Raw genomic sequence first — 18,686 nt, 5'->3', positions numbered from 1 at the left:
CCTTTCTTTGATATTGGTATGTAGATTAACCTCTTCCGATCTGTTGGTTATTGTGTCATTCTCCAGAATTGTTAACAGTTTGGTTAGAACCTTTACTGATTCTTGCTTGCCATATTTTTTTAGATAAAAGCCTTTCAGAGGCTTTTTTTCTGAAGCTTCTTTCAGAGGCTTCTTTCAGCCTCTGAAATCTCCATTTGCAAGGCTGGGCAGGGCTACATTCGGAGTACAAGATGCACCCAGATTTTCACTCTCTTTTTTGGGGGGGAAAGGTGCGTCTTATACTAAAAAAATAGGGTATATATAAAAACAAGATTGGATAATCATTTGTCTGGGATTATATAATGATTCCTGCCTTGGGCAAGGTGTGATACTAGACCTCCAAGGTCCCTTCCAGCCCTGATAATTTATGTCAGTCAAAATTTGGCACACCTAAAATTTTCTAGGGTTTTTTCTTGGGCAATTTCTCTAGTTTGGCCACCTTCCAAGCAATATAGGTAATCCTTGTAGATCAACCACAATTGGAATTGGCAACTCGGTCATTAATAGAACCAGTTGGTAAGTTGGCAACTGCGTATGATCTTCAACTTTTCTTTGCTTTATAGACATGCAAAAGTCGTAAATGTGAACATGGGTTGCAAAGTTACTTTTACCATAACTGAACAATCACTAAATCAGATAGTCACTGAACAAGAACTAGCTGTAATTTATTTGTCCAATGGACAGAAGAAAACAACTATCCTGTTTCATGACACCTCTAATTTTTAGATAAGCTGTCCCCGATAGAAACCCCCAGAATCCTCTAATGAGTATGACCATTGTTGAAAATTCTGGTAAAAATTCAAATTGCTGCTTTATCAACATACCACAGACTTTTTAGGTATCAGGGAAAACAGATGTCTCCCTTCCAATGAACAGTGAAGCTGTGAAAAAGAAACTGAGGTGATATAAAATTGGACAGAGGTAGTTTGTATCTAATTTCTATTCTTCAATATTTTTCTCAGTGACTAAGTCTAAGAGTTAGAGAGAATGTTTATGAAATTTTCAGGGACAGAAAATTAGGTATTGTATCTTATACTCTGGGAGAAAAATACTGTAAATCTTACATTTTGAGAGGTTAGAGAATAGGGCTAAAAAGAACAGAATGAATTTAAAATAGGCAAATGTGAAGATTTTTTTCATTTAGGGACCAAAAATCAATGGGTGTAAGATAGAGAAGTATCTGGCTAAGCTTGAAAATGATCTTGGGAAATAATTGAAACTATAAGAATCAGGAGATGTAGTTGCAAGGAGGGCAATGCAGTTATAGAATTGCATATGCTTAGAAATATAATAATGATTTCCAAATCATTCTACTTTATTTTACTTTGGCCAAACTCTGCTCTGAGTACTGTGTCTAATTCTGTCCAGTTCTAATTTTTAAGACATATTCAGAGAAACAGATTCAGAAAAAGAAAAGAAGGATGATCAGGGACTAGAAACTACCTTAAGTCGATGAAGACAGATTGAAATTTTTGAGTCAACTGATCCTTGAGAAGACCAAGGGAGGATATGATGTCATTCTGAAAGAATGTCACACAGAAGGTCAAGATCTGATTTCTACTGTTCTAATAGTGGCTCATTTTATCCTGTTTGGTGGACTTGTAAAAAAGCTAGAAAATTTTGGGTTTAAATACATATGATGTTACAAGGAATCTTAAAGATTAATATTCAATTGAAATTAGAATTAACTAGTCTTAGAATACTTTAATTTGGTTTCCTAGAGTACTAAATTTGAAATGGCTCCTCCAGACATTATGATCCTTGATTGTAGAAAGTTGCATATTTTTTGAAGGTATTGCCATCTAGGGAAAAAACCCTAACAACTGATCTCTAAATTTAGAGAGTATCTCTCACAGAGCCTAAATGTTAGGGAATTACAAATTATTTGTGAACGAACCACTAAAACTAACTTAAACTTTTCTTGGAAAAATCATGTTTGTTGCACATATTCCTTTTACCCAGAAATAAACTTGTTCTAATTTTTTGGTATAGAGGTATAGGTTCTCTTCTTAGATATTTTTCTTTCCTGTAATAAGGCAGGAACTGGTCAAATTGACAAAATGACAGGTCATTTTTCATTGACACAGCTCAGTTTTGGATATAGTCCATTCATGGCTTATTACTAGATGGATTAACAAACACATATCAGAAATGCTCAAAGTTTCTGCTGCTAGAGAAGCCAACATATGTTTAAAATGATCTATTTTCTCTGTCTCTGGATAATTCTCTCATGCTGACTTCATACTATGAATGGCCACTGGCAGAAGTTCAAACACTTTTAATAAAAGTATGTTTCTAATATTCAGACCAACTTCAGAAATAAATCCATTGCTACTTAAGCAAGACTCTAAGAGCTGAAATGAATTTAAGTGCATTTCAAGAATTAACTTGTTTTTTTCCTTCTAATTTTTAGTGCTATGGAAAGCTAGTGCAATGAAATGTAGATTGCTGTTGCATCTAGAATACAGAAGGGGCTGAAATCTGTATAAGACTGCAGCAGAAAGCTTTAGACTTAACAGAGTTGGCAGCAGTGGTGAAATCCAATTTTTTTTACTACCGGTTCTGTGGGCATGGCTTGGTGGGCGTGGTGTGTCTTGGTGGGCATAGCAGGGGAAGGATATTGCAAAATCTCCATTCCCACCCCACTCTGGGGCCAGCCAGAGGTGGTATTTGCCGGTTCTCCGAACTGCTCAAAATTTCTGCTACCGGTTCTCCAGAACCTGTCAGAACCTGCTAGATTTCACCCCTGGTTGGCAGGCAAGAGCTGAACATCTGAGTTATGTTCCTCTGTACTACAATAGTAAGAGCTTGCTCCCAAAGCAATACCCATTACTTAAATGAAACAGGTACGAAGAGTGGCATATTCTCACAGCTGCTGTATTTTTGAAAAGAAGCCCTGAAGGGCATAAATAACTAAAGCCAAAGAGCAAACACTCAGGTAGAATAAACCAACAGGTTTCTGCTTATATGCTTCTGCAAACATAATCGTTGCTATACCTGGAAATCCCCCTCATTCTAACCTGACGTGTAACTGTTGGCAAAGGGAAATCCCACCTACTTCAATAAGACGTGGCTCGACTTGCCTGTTTCCTATCTGTTGGCTAGCTGACTGCTAATAAAAGACATTGCACATTTTGGATGGGAGACATAAAAATATGCTGTTTTTAGGTATCATTTAGCAACTAAACTTTGCAAAACTTTTATGCAAGACTGAAAACTGAAATTTGGTATAAATTTCAGTTTGCAGTCTGTTGCATAAAAGTGTATGCTCCATGGAATGGAGATCAGAAGGCATATGTAGTATTTTATTTATGCTGTCAAATAAAGCATGAAGAAAATGACCATCTTGAGTGATATACTGTACAATAATTAATTACAATAATTAAGACCCATCCAGTATGAATATTTTAAATCTCTCACTAAAGCCACCTTAACTCCCCCCTCGACAGCAAATTTCATATAACTGCAGTATTGCGTAGCTGAAACCATTTCTAATCAATAAACATTTGGTACTGTATAGATTGTTTCCTAGCTGCTTCTAACTTTATTTCACAGAACACTAAGACAACACTTTCCAGTCAAATAGTCTAGATACTATACAATTAATAATTATTTCTTATGGTAAAGAAATGTCTAATGATCAACAGTTACCATACAAATTGGAGACATACAAATTATTGTATAAGAGAAGCAGAGATTGAAAGTTTAAAGTACAATATAGATATTACATCATGACATATTAAATATAAAGGGAAGGGGGTTGGGGGCTCTTTTTTTAATTATAAATTATCTGTGGAGATATATGTATATTTGTGTTAAATTTATATTTACTGACAAAGAAGTAAAGGGAGACTAGTATAGATCTATTTCAAGCTCTCATCAGCTAACCATACCCTTCTGGGATTTGAACCTGGGTTTGCTTGCATATTAGGCAGATGTATTAACCTCTAAGCCACAGGTTCTCCTCACTTTGTCAGCTTGTATCAGGGAAGATTAAATGTGTTTTCTATTGAAGCAATCTGGTTTACCCAAATATGGGAAGGAGCATACTGCTTCCCTTCACCTTTATTTCTTTGTCAGTAAATTTATAACTTTATAACAGTAAATTTAACACAAAATAGTTTGTCGTGAAAGTGACTGCCTGAGGGCTCCTGGATTGGGGCTACCCATATTTGGGTAGACCAGGTTGCTTTGATAGAAAACCCATTCATCTAGATTATTTTGGAGAATTATTGTTTGGAAATCCCACTGGTGAATTATGCAGCAACATAAAACAATAATATGCAATTCTAAATACATTTTATATGGATTCTACAATTTATATGAATTCTACAAATGACACATGAAATTAAATATGGGGGGATGGGAGACTTTCTCCTGATGGAAGGATATATATATATATACACACATACACACTTACGACAAAGTTCCAAGTTAGTCATTCTTATGAAGAATGGTGCATTATCTACAAGAAAAGCCGGGAGCATAGTCTCAGGAAAAGCATTCTCAATCCCTATTTTGTTTTAGAAGTTATAAGGCAGTCTGATGTGGAGTCTAATTAGACCAGAACCTAAAGTAGTAAACTTTCAAAACAATTGATGGAAACCAAAGATTACTTTGCGAAGCCAATAAACCTTCCGTCCCAAAAGATTGTTGTAAATCTTTTTACAACAAAGTAGTAGTACACTATTTTTTTATTTTATTTTTTTTCGATTTATATGCCGCCCTTCTCCGAACTCAGGGCGGCTTACAATGTGCTCAGCAATAGCCTTCATCCTTTTGTATATTTATACAAAGTCAGCTTATTGCCCCCACAAACTGGGTCCTCATTTCACCTACCTTAGAAAGGATGGAAGGCTGAGTCAACCTTGAGCCTTGGCGAGATTCGAACCCTGCAGTAATTGCAGGCAGCTGGTCTTAATAACCAGCTTAATAACAGGGTGCCTTAAACCCCTGTACTACCAAGGCTCTAAAGGTACTACTACTAAAGGTACTACTTTAGCATCAATACTGGTACAAATTTGCTGATCAGAACTGGAAAAACTAAGAGGACAAACAGTTGAGTGTGGGATAGCACAGAAGAATATGAAAATGAGTGAGAATGAATGAAAATTGGTGACCATGATAATGGTGAGAATGTTTAACAGGAAAACCTTGGTTTCAGCTTTTCTGATGAGTCAGGAGGTATAGATAGGTAAGATATCCTCTTCTGAGATTGGTCCTGGTGCCTTAAAAAAATAACCAGTAAGGCTTGCGCATTATGACTTTGTGAGACCATCAACACAGAAATCAGCAAAGCTGCAGAAGACTACATTAGACACCTTGAAACCATTGGATCTGGAATTATGAAGAGCTTCATCCTTCTTTTTCTTTTTGTCCATAGTAGTGTTCGCAGGGTAGGCCTTGAATGCTCAATCAGCAATTTCTTCAATGCTAATAATGGTATACCAAGCACCTAAGAAGAGTTTTCAGATAGCAAAGAAATAAACTTATGAAGAATTAAGTTAAGGAGCCAGCAGGAAATCTAGGAGATATAGTAGTCTTCTTTGAGAAAGTCAATGGTTTTTGGAATCTGCTGCCCTTAAAATGTCTTTTGAGTAAACAATTGCAAGCAAGAAGAGCTATTATGATTAACCTGTTTGGTAAATGGCTATTAGTATTTATCCATGGCTGTTTGTCCTTGGAAGAGATTAAGTCTAAAAAAGCTTGCTCCTGTTTTCACAAAATCACCAGTTGCCAAGCCTTAAGGAATTAATTTAAACAGATATTCCTACTAACAGATTAGTTGAAATCCCAATTTAAGAAAATATGTAAGTGCTCTACACATTTGCTGATGAAGAATGACTTTATTGATTATAGATTTACTGCTTTAAATATTAATATTCTTACCTCAATAAAACCTTACTCTTTTTCTGTAGAAGAATTTATAAAACCAAACTTACTATCACTAAATTACAATTGTTTTATTTTAAAAAAAATTACCAAGAAGATAAGATGCCTTGGATGAAATCCCTTCAGTAAAGGTACAAAGATGCAACAATGGAAGTTAAACTCTGACCAAATGTCAAAGAAATGTTTATATACAACAATAGACCATCCAAAATATATCCAACCAACAGCTATGTACATAAATCATGTCCTGATTAGGGCAGATCAGAGGTTCAGCCCTCTCCCTTCTGTCACATGTGATCATGTTCTTTATTTTTGATGTGTTTTTTTTTATTTTACAAAAAGAAAGGGAGGGAATATGTAAACAAGAAGTTGGAAAGAAGTATTATAATGCATACTTTAAAATCAGTGCATTTTTAAACATACAATAAACCAGACCTTGACCACACAAAATCTGATCAATCTTTCTATGACATTGTTAGAACATAAATATATATAATTAGAAGACAGTGAATGTGTATCATCAACCCAAGATTACCAATGTTTTCTTCTTTTTAAAAAAGGAAATGTGTGTGGCGGACATTTTGATTGGTGCATCCCATGTTTGATAAATCCACAGTTCACAAATTGCAGATCTTTAGTATAAAATTCAAAATCATATTTCAACATTAAACCATGTTATCTTTACCTAAACTAGATTAACAAAATGATAGTAAATGAAAATGAAGAACAGTAGGGCAAGCTCACAGTATATATGTTTAAGTCTTTTCTCCCTCACTGTACACTGTCATAATAGTCAGTGCTATCTAAACATTGTGGCCTCCAATAAATGTAGAAAAATGTGTTGCTGAATTAGTTTCATTGGAATATCATAAAAACATGCTTCCTATATTTAAACCCTTAACTATTGATTTATTTAAATGGAATATCCCAACTTTTTATTCCAAAGTTCATTCAGTTAAATAATACCTATTGTAATAATACATTTTATTTGTCTATTAAAAATACTGCGGATTTGGAAACTTTAAAAAAAAATTAAATGCTGATAGTAATCCAAGAATGTAATTTTTCCTAATAAATCTGGACCTTACTGTGAAATAAAAAGAATTTTTAATTGAATGTACTGCCATCTGCAGTTTTTTAGACAACCCATTCTTTTGGCAATCAATCGGATAATTTAAAAATTTGATTGCAAATATGATAAACTAAAATTTTAATATCCCAAAAGATAAAGGCATACCTTTAATATTGCTCATCATCATGCTGTGTCAATGTTTGAGTTCAAAAATAGTGTAGTTATGAATAACTCAAAACATGCACAAGGAAACCGATTCCTTTTTCTGATGAACACAATCACCTGATCGAGAAGGATTTGTAAGATTCTTTTTTTTAATTGAAGCACATTATAAAAAAGAGGAAATATATTGGCCAGCTGTATAATGTTCCAAATTAATAAAAAGGATTAATAACAGTTAAATGGACCATGAATTGAAGACAAACATTTTCTTTAAGTGGATAAAATATAACTTTGTTTGCATACTTTGTATGAAAATTATCCAGACCTTCAAGCTTAAGCCTAATGAACAAAGGGAGACTGAAAGTAAGGAAGGAAATGCTTCACCAGATAATTGATTATCAGCCATATTATTTTAACACTGAGAAAAACAATACTTGTTCCCTTTCCTTAATTTAATTAATAGCTGAAGGGGTGATGATAAAGACTAAATATTTAAAAGTCACAGAACTAAAAGCGAATGATATGAAAATAAAGAAGGAAGCTACAAATGTAGATGTGTGCAACAGAGACAAGGGAGGTGTAACTTGCTTGACTTAGGTACAGTACAAACCATAAAGCCAAGTATAGCTGTATTAATCTAACACAGATTTGTGTCAGTAAGAGACGATCTAGGTATAAATTCATTAAGAAAGGCTTTTTTGAAAAATTGTTAAAATATTGCATTAAATGGTATCTCATTAAAATTTCCATTGTCCATTGGATGAGAATTTACATTGTCGTTGAACTGTTAAAATGCATTAATCTGGTATTAACAAAAGAAAGCAAGCCAGATATTTTCAGCCAATGTCCATGCAACATTTTTGAGCTAATTTTGAAATGGTGAGTTCATTCATGATGAAGCCTGTCCTTAAAATGTGCTAAAATGTAAATTGTAGACATTTTTTGCAGAGTAGATTATACTATGTTGCTGTGGTACCACCTGCAGGAAAAAGAACTATTTATATTCTCAGGTTGTGTTGTCTGAAGATTATACAGTAATCTTTAGAAGTCCGTTATTTACCATAGCTTTCTTAAATGGCTCAAAATATTTCTAAGCACTGAAGATTATGTTCTCATGACATGGTACACCACGATTAATATGGCTCATAGAATTAACACAAGTTTCCTGCGTTTGCAAAACATCTTCAACCAAAAGTTGACGACAATAGTTTGGTTCACATGATACACTGAGCTAAAAATTGCCTAAAGGCAAACCTGCAATCAAACTGTCTCCAAGGCTCTTCCACGTGTGCTGGTTTCAGCCTTCAATTTGTAAAGAGAAAAAGAAAAACTAATAAAATCTAAATGTGAAATTTATACCTAATTTTAAGGACATGGTTTGGATAGGACAGCTTCTATCAAGACTTTTTAAACAATTGTTTCATATACATTGTTTATATCTTGCATGTGTCTTCTTTTAGTAATCATATTATGATTTTTTTTGTATTAATAGTTAAAATGAAGAAATGTTATCCTTACCACCAGGTGATGATGCTGTATGCCTCATCTACAGGACTCAGTGAAACAAATTTAATGTAGAAATAAAAATTATATTGCCTACTTCAATTCATATGCTTGTGCCTTTCTGTACTTTTAGAAGTTATGGAAGTCATTGTAAAATTCTCACTATAATGGCTCTGAAGAGGATCCCATTTCATCAGATTGGGAGAAAATGGAAATGTAAGCTATCATTAAGGAATGCAACCTATCTCTGACCTTTGACAGTAATGTGTTTTTTCAACCAAAACATTTTATTACTCAGTAATATTTGAACTATCATTCCTATTGTAACAAATCAAAAACACCAAATACAATGAGATATATTGACTGGGTGTAAAGAGAGAACAATGAAGTAGGAGAAATAAAGATAAAACAGTTCCTAGTTTATTATGTATAGAAAGAGATTTCCAGAATTTACAAAGGCCCACATATTTCATTCCAGGAATAATTTCATTTGAAGTATTTGCCAATATTTCAGATGTTTTTCTTTGTACCTATATAACTCTCTATGTATTTATATATGTGTGTGTATGTATATATACACACATACCTATACACACACATATAATTTTATAAACACACACACACACATATAGGGGCACGCTGGTGCGCACACACATACATACGTACAATGGAAGACTTAGCTTTATTTTTCTGATATTGTCTACGTTCCTGTGCAACCAACAATTTCAAATTCACACTTGCAAATACCATGCACAAATAAGTTCGCCTTTTCATGTTTCACAGGAAGAATAAAAAATATTATATTTTTAAAGAATTCAGCTGAATTGTAGTTATTGATGATATCAGTAAATATGACTATACATCCAGGTTCATGGGCCATTGATCCATATAATATATTCTGAATTACAATCTTAAAAAGAATAGTACCCTAAGCTATTCTTAAAATGCCTTTTTTAAGCAATTTCCCCCACCCATCCCACTCTGTTTATAACAGAATATAGTATACCTCAGTTCCACATCAAAAAGGATGTGCTGTAGGAAAAGTTACATTTTAATTAAAAAAGTACATGTATAAATCAAAAACCTATGTTAAATATTTAATACTCTTCAACCAACATTAACAGTTTGTATGTAATAATTTACACTTATGATTTGTCATACAGATTTTTCAGCAGCAAATTAAAATTTTATGTTTTACATAGATGAGCTAGTAGTATAGCCACTCTCACTATATTATAGTGGCGGGCACATAAGTTTACTGTTGCCAGTTAAATCTCTATGATAAAGGAGGAAGCAATCATAGACTCATTGTCCAGGTGTCACAGTGCTTTTGCATGGCACACACAAACAAAAAAAATATTTTTTAAAAAAGAAAGAGAATGTGCAGTTCAGTTAATTAACTCCTGAGGTTTGTGTAAAGTAAACAAATTGAACTGGATGCATCGTACCCATCTACTGGGGAAGAAGACTGAGGTCCTAGTTGTGATACACAAAACCAAGTGTGGATACCCATGAGTTCAAAGAAGAAGGTTTTTTTTCTGAGGTTGTATAGGTCATCATTCTGAGAAAAGAAGAAAAAAATATTATTGATGTACTCTGTAACATATAAATGTATATAAGTTTATTATTACTTTTCTTATAAATATATAGATATCCAAGTTTACAATTCCTATAATTGTGGTAGTCATTGAATAGTTTCTGTGTGAGAAAAAATACAGCAAATAAAACAAATTTATATATCACATGGTCAGACAAAACTGAACAAACCATCATATTGCATAGCTTGATACATGAATCCAGACTATTTATGAAAACTGCCACAATATTCATATAACTTGTTTAGCATGTTATAAGAATGAATATCTGCAATAAAGTCATGATTTGCACTTAGAAAGCTAATCCATGCTACATTATGTTACATTACATTACATGATTTAACAAATCTAACCAGAGTCTTCTTTGTGGGGGAGATGGGTAGTTTCAAAATGTGAGAAATAAATAAATACTTCAGGTTGCAGAAACTCTTGAACTTTGAAGTTTCAGACTGACAAGAAGAGAACAGTAGACAAGGACTATCCCATATTTACGCAGGCAAAAAATGACTCGGAATTTAATATATTATTTCTCTAGCAAATGGGGGGAAATGAACAAACTATAAATACAGCCAAAATTCCTGTGCAATACTCAAATTCCACATCTTGTCAAATTCAGCTGAAACCAATCCTGAAGATTTCCCCTTTCCAAATACATGATGTCCACATGTCACACTTGGTTATATATACACACACACATGGTTACACACACACACACACATACAGACCACAAGACACTTTAAAAAGAGTGAATGGACAATCAAGAGAAGAATTAATAATTATTAAAATAATTTGCTTGTGGAAAAAGATGCCATATTTGTAAAATTAACTGGCCTCCATCAGCATTATTGCTAAGATCCTTGCTCACAGTCATGAAAATTATTCTCATATATTGAGTTAACACATAAACACACCCACACCTCTCTAATCATAAACATGGGAAAAGATAATAGAGAAAGGAAGGGGAACAAGTGGGAGACAGCAATGTTAGATGGAGATAAAGAAAAGGAAATAGAATCATAGGGTTGGAAGGGATCTTGGAGATCTTCTAGTGTACACGAGGACTGGAATCCTCATATCATCCAAGACAACTGGATTGGATAGAAAATGATAGAAAAAGCATTAATAAGAATTATACTTTCTATACAAGACTTTCTCAAGCACTTGCTAATGAATGAATGAACGAACGAACGCATGAATGGGCAACAAGGTTGGCCCAACCTATATTTTTCTATATCTTTCAATAAATGAGATGCAATCATGTATACTTGCTATCCAGTCCTAGAGTAAATAGGACATTTATTGGGGTGACAAAAATTGTTTAGAAGACATAATTCTAAGGAGATAAACATTGTTACTAAACATACCTTTTTAGTTTCTGTCTAAAATCATTAGCAGGTATTTTATTTCATTCAAATAAAAGTGTCCTTGGACAAGGAATTTAAATTTATACATTAATGTAATCATATTAATATCTACTATGCCTATTTGATATTTGTCTTATTTTGCTACTTTCTTCCAAACTCCATAATGTCAAACAATGTGTAATGAGTTTCAAGAAGGAGTTTGCATGCCAAGATTCAAATCTAAGTATTATGAATGAATAAAAATACTGCAAAAATCATTGTTCCAATAACTACACAAGAATCATCAAGATGATAAATGTAAATAAAGATGATAACCAGGACAAACAACAAGTGCTGCTGCAGTGTGTAATGATAGCCTTCATGTTTTTGTCATTAGTATTTATGCCATTTTGCCTTGTCTCCATCCTTGCTCCTCTTTTCTTCTCCAACAAATAATTGCAATTCTGTGTTTCGGGTCAATATTCATTCCTCGCTGTTTTGTTTGGAATATTCCTGTCACTCTTTTGGTTTAGCCTGAATGTGCTAAACCAAAAATCATGTTTAACTAATAATGACTGTAAACATCACATAAACCCAACCACATAATAGACTTCCCTATATCTTCAAACGTTTGCTACTTTAGTTTACTGTACTGTAGCTGAATATTATTAATATTTTGTAGAATGAACTCAATTTGAAAATACACATAATTTCTTTTAGGGAGAAAGCTATTCTGAACTCCTTCATTAAATGAAAGAACCAAATTCCTATACATGCCTGTTTAGGAATAGATACCCATGTACATGGGGGTATGAGGCGGATTATTTCAGAGATTTTACACATGTATACATTACAATATTTGTAGGAATTGTCCACAATCTAGCTTGTTTTTTACTGTTCTGTTGTTAATATGTTACCCCTTTCAATAAAAAATTCTTTAGAGATATGTAAGGATTGAAAGGACTGACTATGTGCTACACCAGTGTTTCCCAAACTTGGCTATTTTAAGATGCATGGACTTCAATTCCCAGAATTCCCCAACCAGTATGCCTGGTTGAGGAATTCTGGGAGTTGAAGTCCATACATCTTCAAAGGGTCAAGTTTGGGAAACACTGTGCTACACAATTTGCCCAAGAAATCAAATATATTCTGTGTGTTTCTTCACATGAACTGGAAACTTGTGTGGTATAGTATGAAGGATTTCAAAAGAATTTTCTTGCAGATCATCTCCATGTTCACAACTTTCTTCTGAACCAATCTTCTTCTTCTTACCAATCTACAGAGGAGTTCCACTTAGAACAGCTATATGCCATTTATCCAAATCTATATTATATCCAAAGTTTTTGGCCTGTACTATCATTGTCTCTTTAACTTGTTCTTCTTCCATTTTATAATTTAATAGATAATTGTATAATATCCTTATCAATTTGTCATCAGTCCCCACTAATATCTTGTCCGATGTTGTTAGTTCTCTATAAAACCCCCATGTTTTCATATCTTTCACGTAACACGATTGTATCTGCAGGTATGACCAACCGTCTAATTCCACCCCTTGGTTTTTTAGCTCTAGTCTAGTTTTCAGCTCACCAGTCTCGTTTAATATATCTTAGAACAGCTATATGAAACTTAATATAGTCATAGCTTTAAACTATGTTGATCCTAAAATTAGACAGTGCTACCATACTTCATTAAAAGGGCCAGTGACAACGAAAGAAATTGCCTCATTTAAACAGGGAAGGGTTTACTTTTCATATTTGGATGTTTTCCAGAACTGCTGAATAAAGAGTTTGGTGCAAGAACAAACTGTACCCAGCTTGTTTTTAACCTGTGATGAATATGTTATAAAAGAAATTGAAAGTGAAATGTAGGGTTCTGCCATATATGTCAAACCCTGTTGCTTTAAGATATTTTGAATAGAAAAAAAGCAGTGTTAATTATTAAAGAAAAATAAATTTGGCATTTTGCTTGAATAGCTCAACTATCCAATCATGACAAAAGGAAGAAAATTGTGAGAATACAAATTTAGCAATTTTTCTAATTATTTTTTCTTTAAAAATAACCATATTCAGTGTCATTTATTATTTATACAAGTAATAAAAGGGTATTGAAAATAATAAAAATATTCAGGTCTACACTATAACCTTTTCAACCTACATTAGAGTTGTTGGACTTTCATTTACAGAATCAGCTGGCTAATATGGGGAATAGACTGGAAAAATTCTCATCATTATCATTAAAACGGAATCCTGGACCTAAAATGTAAAGAAGAAAGTTTATCCCTCAACTTTTGAGATTAATATTCTCAAAAGATAGATAGGAGCCATGAATATATTGCATATATTATAAATTGTGAATATTGAATGACACAGATCAGGCCAATCTCTATTATTTCTAGAAAATTAATCTCACATTCATGAACAGCATAACAAAATAAATGTCAAGATCTTGACATTGTTAGATAATTTGCCTTACTAGAGATAAGATAAACTACACTGCAAAACATAGAAATTAAGCTCTATATATTTCTGCCAGTCCCAGAGTATAAATGCAAAGGTTCTTTTTCCAGGCTCTTTTGATTAACAGACTTTTGGACTTTCTTTTCTAAACCTTGACATTAGGATCTATCGTGTTTCTCCAAAAAGATGACCCATCTTGAAAAGAAGCGCTATCCCGTTTTTAAGCCCATGTGATCAAATTAAGCTCCACCCACAAAATTAGCCTGAAAATTTTGTCCCGAGGTATTCTCCAGGGTTGTTCCACAGACAAGTGGACCAGGTTGGCAAACCATGGTCTCCTGGGCCAATAGGGGGCTAACATGATCACTTCTGCCTTTGCCATACCTTTCGGATCACTGCTGGGATCAAGGCTAGGGGAGGAAAGCTATATAGCAGTCCCTGAGGCCATGGACTGCATTGGGCATCCGTCCTTTCCGCCCCCCATGACTTGAACTTGCTGAAAAATCTCAGCAGAAGGGTGTTTTCTGGAGAGACAAATAGATCTATGAATGGCCTCCTGTAACGCACTGTCAGCTCCTGGAACAGGGATGGATGCAAATGCCACAATAGTCCACTGTCGCCCTGCTGAGACAATCTGCCTGCACATTCAGGATGTGCTCTGCCCTTATGGATAGGAGATGTCTTTCTGCCCAGCTCCCCAGACAATCTGCCACTGCCATGAGGGGCCTGGAATGAGTCCCTCCTGGCGATTGATGTGGGCTTTGGCCATCAAGTTGTCTGTTAAGACCAAAACGTGGTGTCCCACTATGGTTTCCTTGAAGCTCTTGAGTGCCAGATAGACCACCCTTAGCTCCAGCCAATTGATCTTGTGAGACCTGTCTGCCTGGGTCCACCAGTCCTGCATGATCTGTGACTGACAAGGAGCCCCCCAACCATAAAGGCTGGCATCCGTCATGATGTTCAGATAGTCTGGCTCCTTGAACAGGCATCTTCTGGTGAGGGCCTGTGATCTCCATCACTGAAGGAACTGCAGTACCTGTAGGGGAACTCTTACCCTGTCCTGTAAGTTGCTCCTGCTGGATCACTGATATGGCAGGAGAAACCATTGCAACTTTCTGGTGTGTAGTCGTGCCCAGGGCATGATGGAGATGTACGATATCATCTTCCCCAGGAGCTGCAACAGGAGGGCAAGTGGTACTGAGTCCATCGCCATGATGTGCCTTGCTAATCATTGCAAGCTGTTCTGTCTCTCCGGTGATAGAGAGACCACGCATACAGATGTGTCTATTATGGCTCACAAATGGAGCAATCTGGTGGTCGGAGAAAAGTGACTTTTCCTGTTGTTTATGGAAAAGCCATGATCTTGAAGGACCTGGATCGTGATCCTTAGGTTGGCCTCTGCCTGAACCACTGACGAGGACTGAATCAGAATGTCGTCCAGGCAAAATTGGATCCTGATTGGTATAGATCGAAAGTGAGCTGCCAGAGCTGCCAATATCTTTGTAAAGGCTCTTGGCACTGAGGATAAGTCGAATGGCATGGCCTTGTATTGATAGTGCCTTCCGGCATATGAAAAATAGAGGAACTGCCTGTAAGCTGGTCTGATGGGAATATAGAGATATGCCACTGTGAGGTCTATGGAAGTGAGGAAGTCCCCCTGTCGTACACTCCCCAAAATTGATTGGAGTGACTGCATTTTGAAGCGTTTGTACTCTAGGCACTTGTTCCGATGTTTGAGATCTAAAATAGCTCTGCACCCCCCAGAACTCTTTCCTACTAAGAACAGTATTGAATAAAAGCCCTGGCCCTGTTCCTCCTGAGGAACAGGTTGAATTGCTTGGATCTCCAGCAGGTATTGAATCGCTGAGTCCATCAGGCTTCTTTTAGATGCATCCCTGGATACCAGGCAGCTGAAAAAGTACTTTTTGGGGGGTGGAGTGGAGAGAAATCCCAGATCCTGATCTCACTGTGCTGAGTACCCACTTGTCTGATGTGGTAGCCTCCCATTGATGGAAATGGAGGCTGAGCAACCACCCAGATGCAGAACAGCCCTGCAGTCATTTCAAACGACGATAGGGACAACTTCCTGCTCCATGAAAGGGCTGCTTGCCCTGAAACTGCCGACATCCCCTAAACTCAGATCTCTCCGACTGTCTGTCCTCTCTGCCGGAATATGACCACTGGGATTGTTGGTATTCGACTCCTGATTCTGGAGTACGAAAGGATTGCCTTCTAGAGTAAGGTGAAAATCTTCTGTCCGCCCTCTGGAAAAGGGAAGGCATGATTTTGCCCCTACCCTTGGTCTCCACCAGGATAGGGTCAAGAACTTCCCCAAACAAGTTGTTGCCCATGAAGGGAGATGATGCCAACTTCCATTTGTTTTTATTGTCAGCCTGCCAATGCTTAAGCCCTAAGAAGTGATGGGCTATTATTGAAAAGGCTAGTGATCTGGATGCGAACTTGGCCGCATTCAAGGTGACATCTGCTGAAAACTCAGCTGCAGCCATCAGCTTATTTATATCCTGATGAATTCTCACATCCTCTGGGGGAATCCGTTCCTGCGTCTGGTGAAGCCAGAGCAAGGAAGCCCTATTGAAAAATGAAGCTGATGTGGCTGCTTTAATTGCCCAGGCAGCTGCCTGGTGGGTCTTTCGCAAGGACAATTTAGTCTTCTTGTCCTCTGCCTTCAGACAATCTATTCCTTCTGTAGGCAAGAGTGCCACTGAAGCCATGGCAGCCACTGGTTTGTCCACCGAGGGAACCTCCAAGGCTTCAACATCTCGGAGGCTACGTTGTAAAGCTTCCTTTCAGATCTAGAAGGAAGCATGTCAGCTCATGGATTGGTCCACTGTCTCTGAACCACATCCAGAAATAATTTGGGTGATGGAATTACCTCAGTTTCTACTGTAGGTTCAGGAGTAGTGTAAATGACCTGAACCCCCAGGGATCTGGGCAGTGGTGAAATCCAATTTTTTTTACTACTGGTTCTGTGGGCATGGCTTGGTGGGCGTGGCAGGAAGAATACTGCAAAATCTCCAGGAGAAGATTCCCACTCCAGGGGAAGGATACTACAAAATCCCCATTCCTGTGGGAAGGATATTGCAAAATCTCCATTCCCACTCCACTCTGGGGCCAGCCTGAGGTGGTATTTGCTGGTTGTCCAAACTACTCAAAATTTCCGCTACTGGTTCTCTGAAACGCTCAAAATTTCTCCAGAACCTGCTGGATTTCACCCCTGGCTCTGGGTCAATTCTGAAACCTGATCAGGATCAAGATTTGTTATTGCCTTGACCTTACACAGTAAGGACTTAAATAAATCCATCTTAAAAAGACCTGTAAAAGGCGATGGATCCTGATTCAGCCCTTCATCATCTGAAAAGGTCTGGAATTCTTCCTTCTCAGCCAAGGAGTCTCCGCTCCTCATGGAATGAGCAAGAGAAGTAAGACCCCTAGGATCCAGCCAATCCTCCTGGATCAGGGGCTCTGCCTGCTGATGTTGGAAAGAAGAAACTCCTTGGGAAGGTGGATTCCTCTGCTGCCAGCCTGCAGCTATTCCCTGCGTAATAGCTTGGGCAATAATATATTTTAAATGTTCAGGTAATTCTGAACCAGCTTCCTCCACTGGGCGGATCCCTGCAGCCGTAGGAGTAAACGAGGCTTCTGGCCTAGCTCTAGGGGGAGAAATAGGCCCCTCTGATCCTGCTGAAGGCAAGTTAGCACTTGCAACAGAAAAGGCTACTGAGAGCGAGCTGCTCAACACCAATGTATATGGAGTTTTTAAGAGAGAACCTCTCTTTCTCTTTCAAAGTCCACATTCTAGATAGTAGATATGGGAGAGTTTTTCAAGAAGGCAAAATATATTAGATACATGACGAATGGATGGATGGATGGACAGACAGATGGATGTCACATAGGCATTAATGTTTTTAATGTGACCATAGCTGCTTCTCATGAGTAACAAGGTATCTTTCTGCTGATATCATTGCATAATTTTGCTCTAAAATTCCTTATGAAATTTGCCACAATAACTATTTGTATTCTTCTGGGAAACCTAATAAAGACTAAAGAGAGATCAGTTGTGTAAGATAATTATTTCAGATGAACTTTTCCCAAGCTGGCTCTTTCCATTCATGTGGGAAGCAGAACCTAAAGTTACCAAGAAATCTTGAGCCAAGTTGGCAAGGAGATTTCTAAGAGTATAATCCAAATATAATGAACATATTAAATATGACCAGTTATTGAAAGACCAATAGTTATTCATATTCATCAGAATATGACCAATATATTGAAATTTATTTATTTCTTTATTTTATTATATTTCTATACCGCCCTTCTCCTGCGGGACTCAGGGCGGTGTACAGCCAGGATAAAACATAGCATATAAAATTTAAAAACATTTTAAAAAACAATTAAATAATTTTGGCCCGAATTTAAAATAACCCAATTAAAACCAAATTTCGATTAAAAAACGGATGGGATCAAGCCAGCCCAGCTAGATGGAACAAGTGTGTCTTCAGGGCCCAACGAAAAGTCCGGAGGTCTGATATCGTGCTTATCTCAGGGGGCAAGTCATTCCAGAGGGCAGGTGCTGCCACAGAGAAGGCTCTCCCCCTGGGGGTCGCCA

At 36.5% G+C, this 18,686-nt stretch overlaps 1 protein-coding gene across 1 annotated transcript in view; it reads right to left on the bottom strand.

Moving 5' to 3' along the window:
• Positions 1-9,066: 9,066 nt before the first annotated feature.
• Positions 9,067-18,686, bottom strand: part of IRS1 (insulin receptor substrate 1) — a 46,557-nt gene continuing 36,937 nt past the window's right edge. The window contains exon 2 of the mRNA XM_034439378.3: positions 9,067-10,229. The gene's annotated coding sequence lies outside the window, so the exon portion shown is untranslated. The remainder of the gene's footprint in view (positions 10,230-18,686) is intronic.

The sequence above is a fragment of the Pantherophis guttatus genome, chromosome 6 (assembly GCF_059756535.1).
Source record: "Pantherophis guttatus breed Tessera chromosome 6, ASM5975653v1, whole genome shotgun sequence".
NCBI lineage: Eukaryota > Metazoa > Chordata > Lepidosauria > Squamata > Colubridae > Pantherophis > Pantherophis guttatus.
Note: the sequence above shows the minus strand (reverse complement) of the source record. Positions and strands in the feature narration are given on the sequence as shown.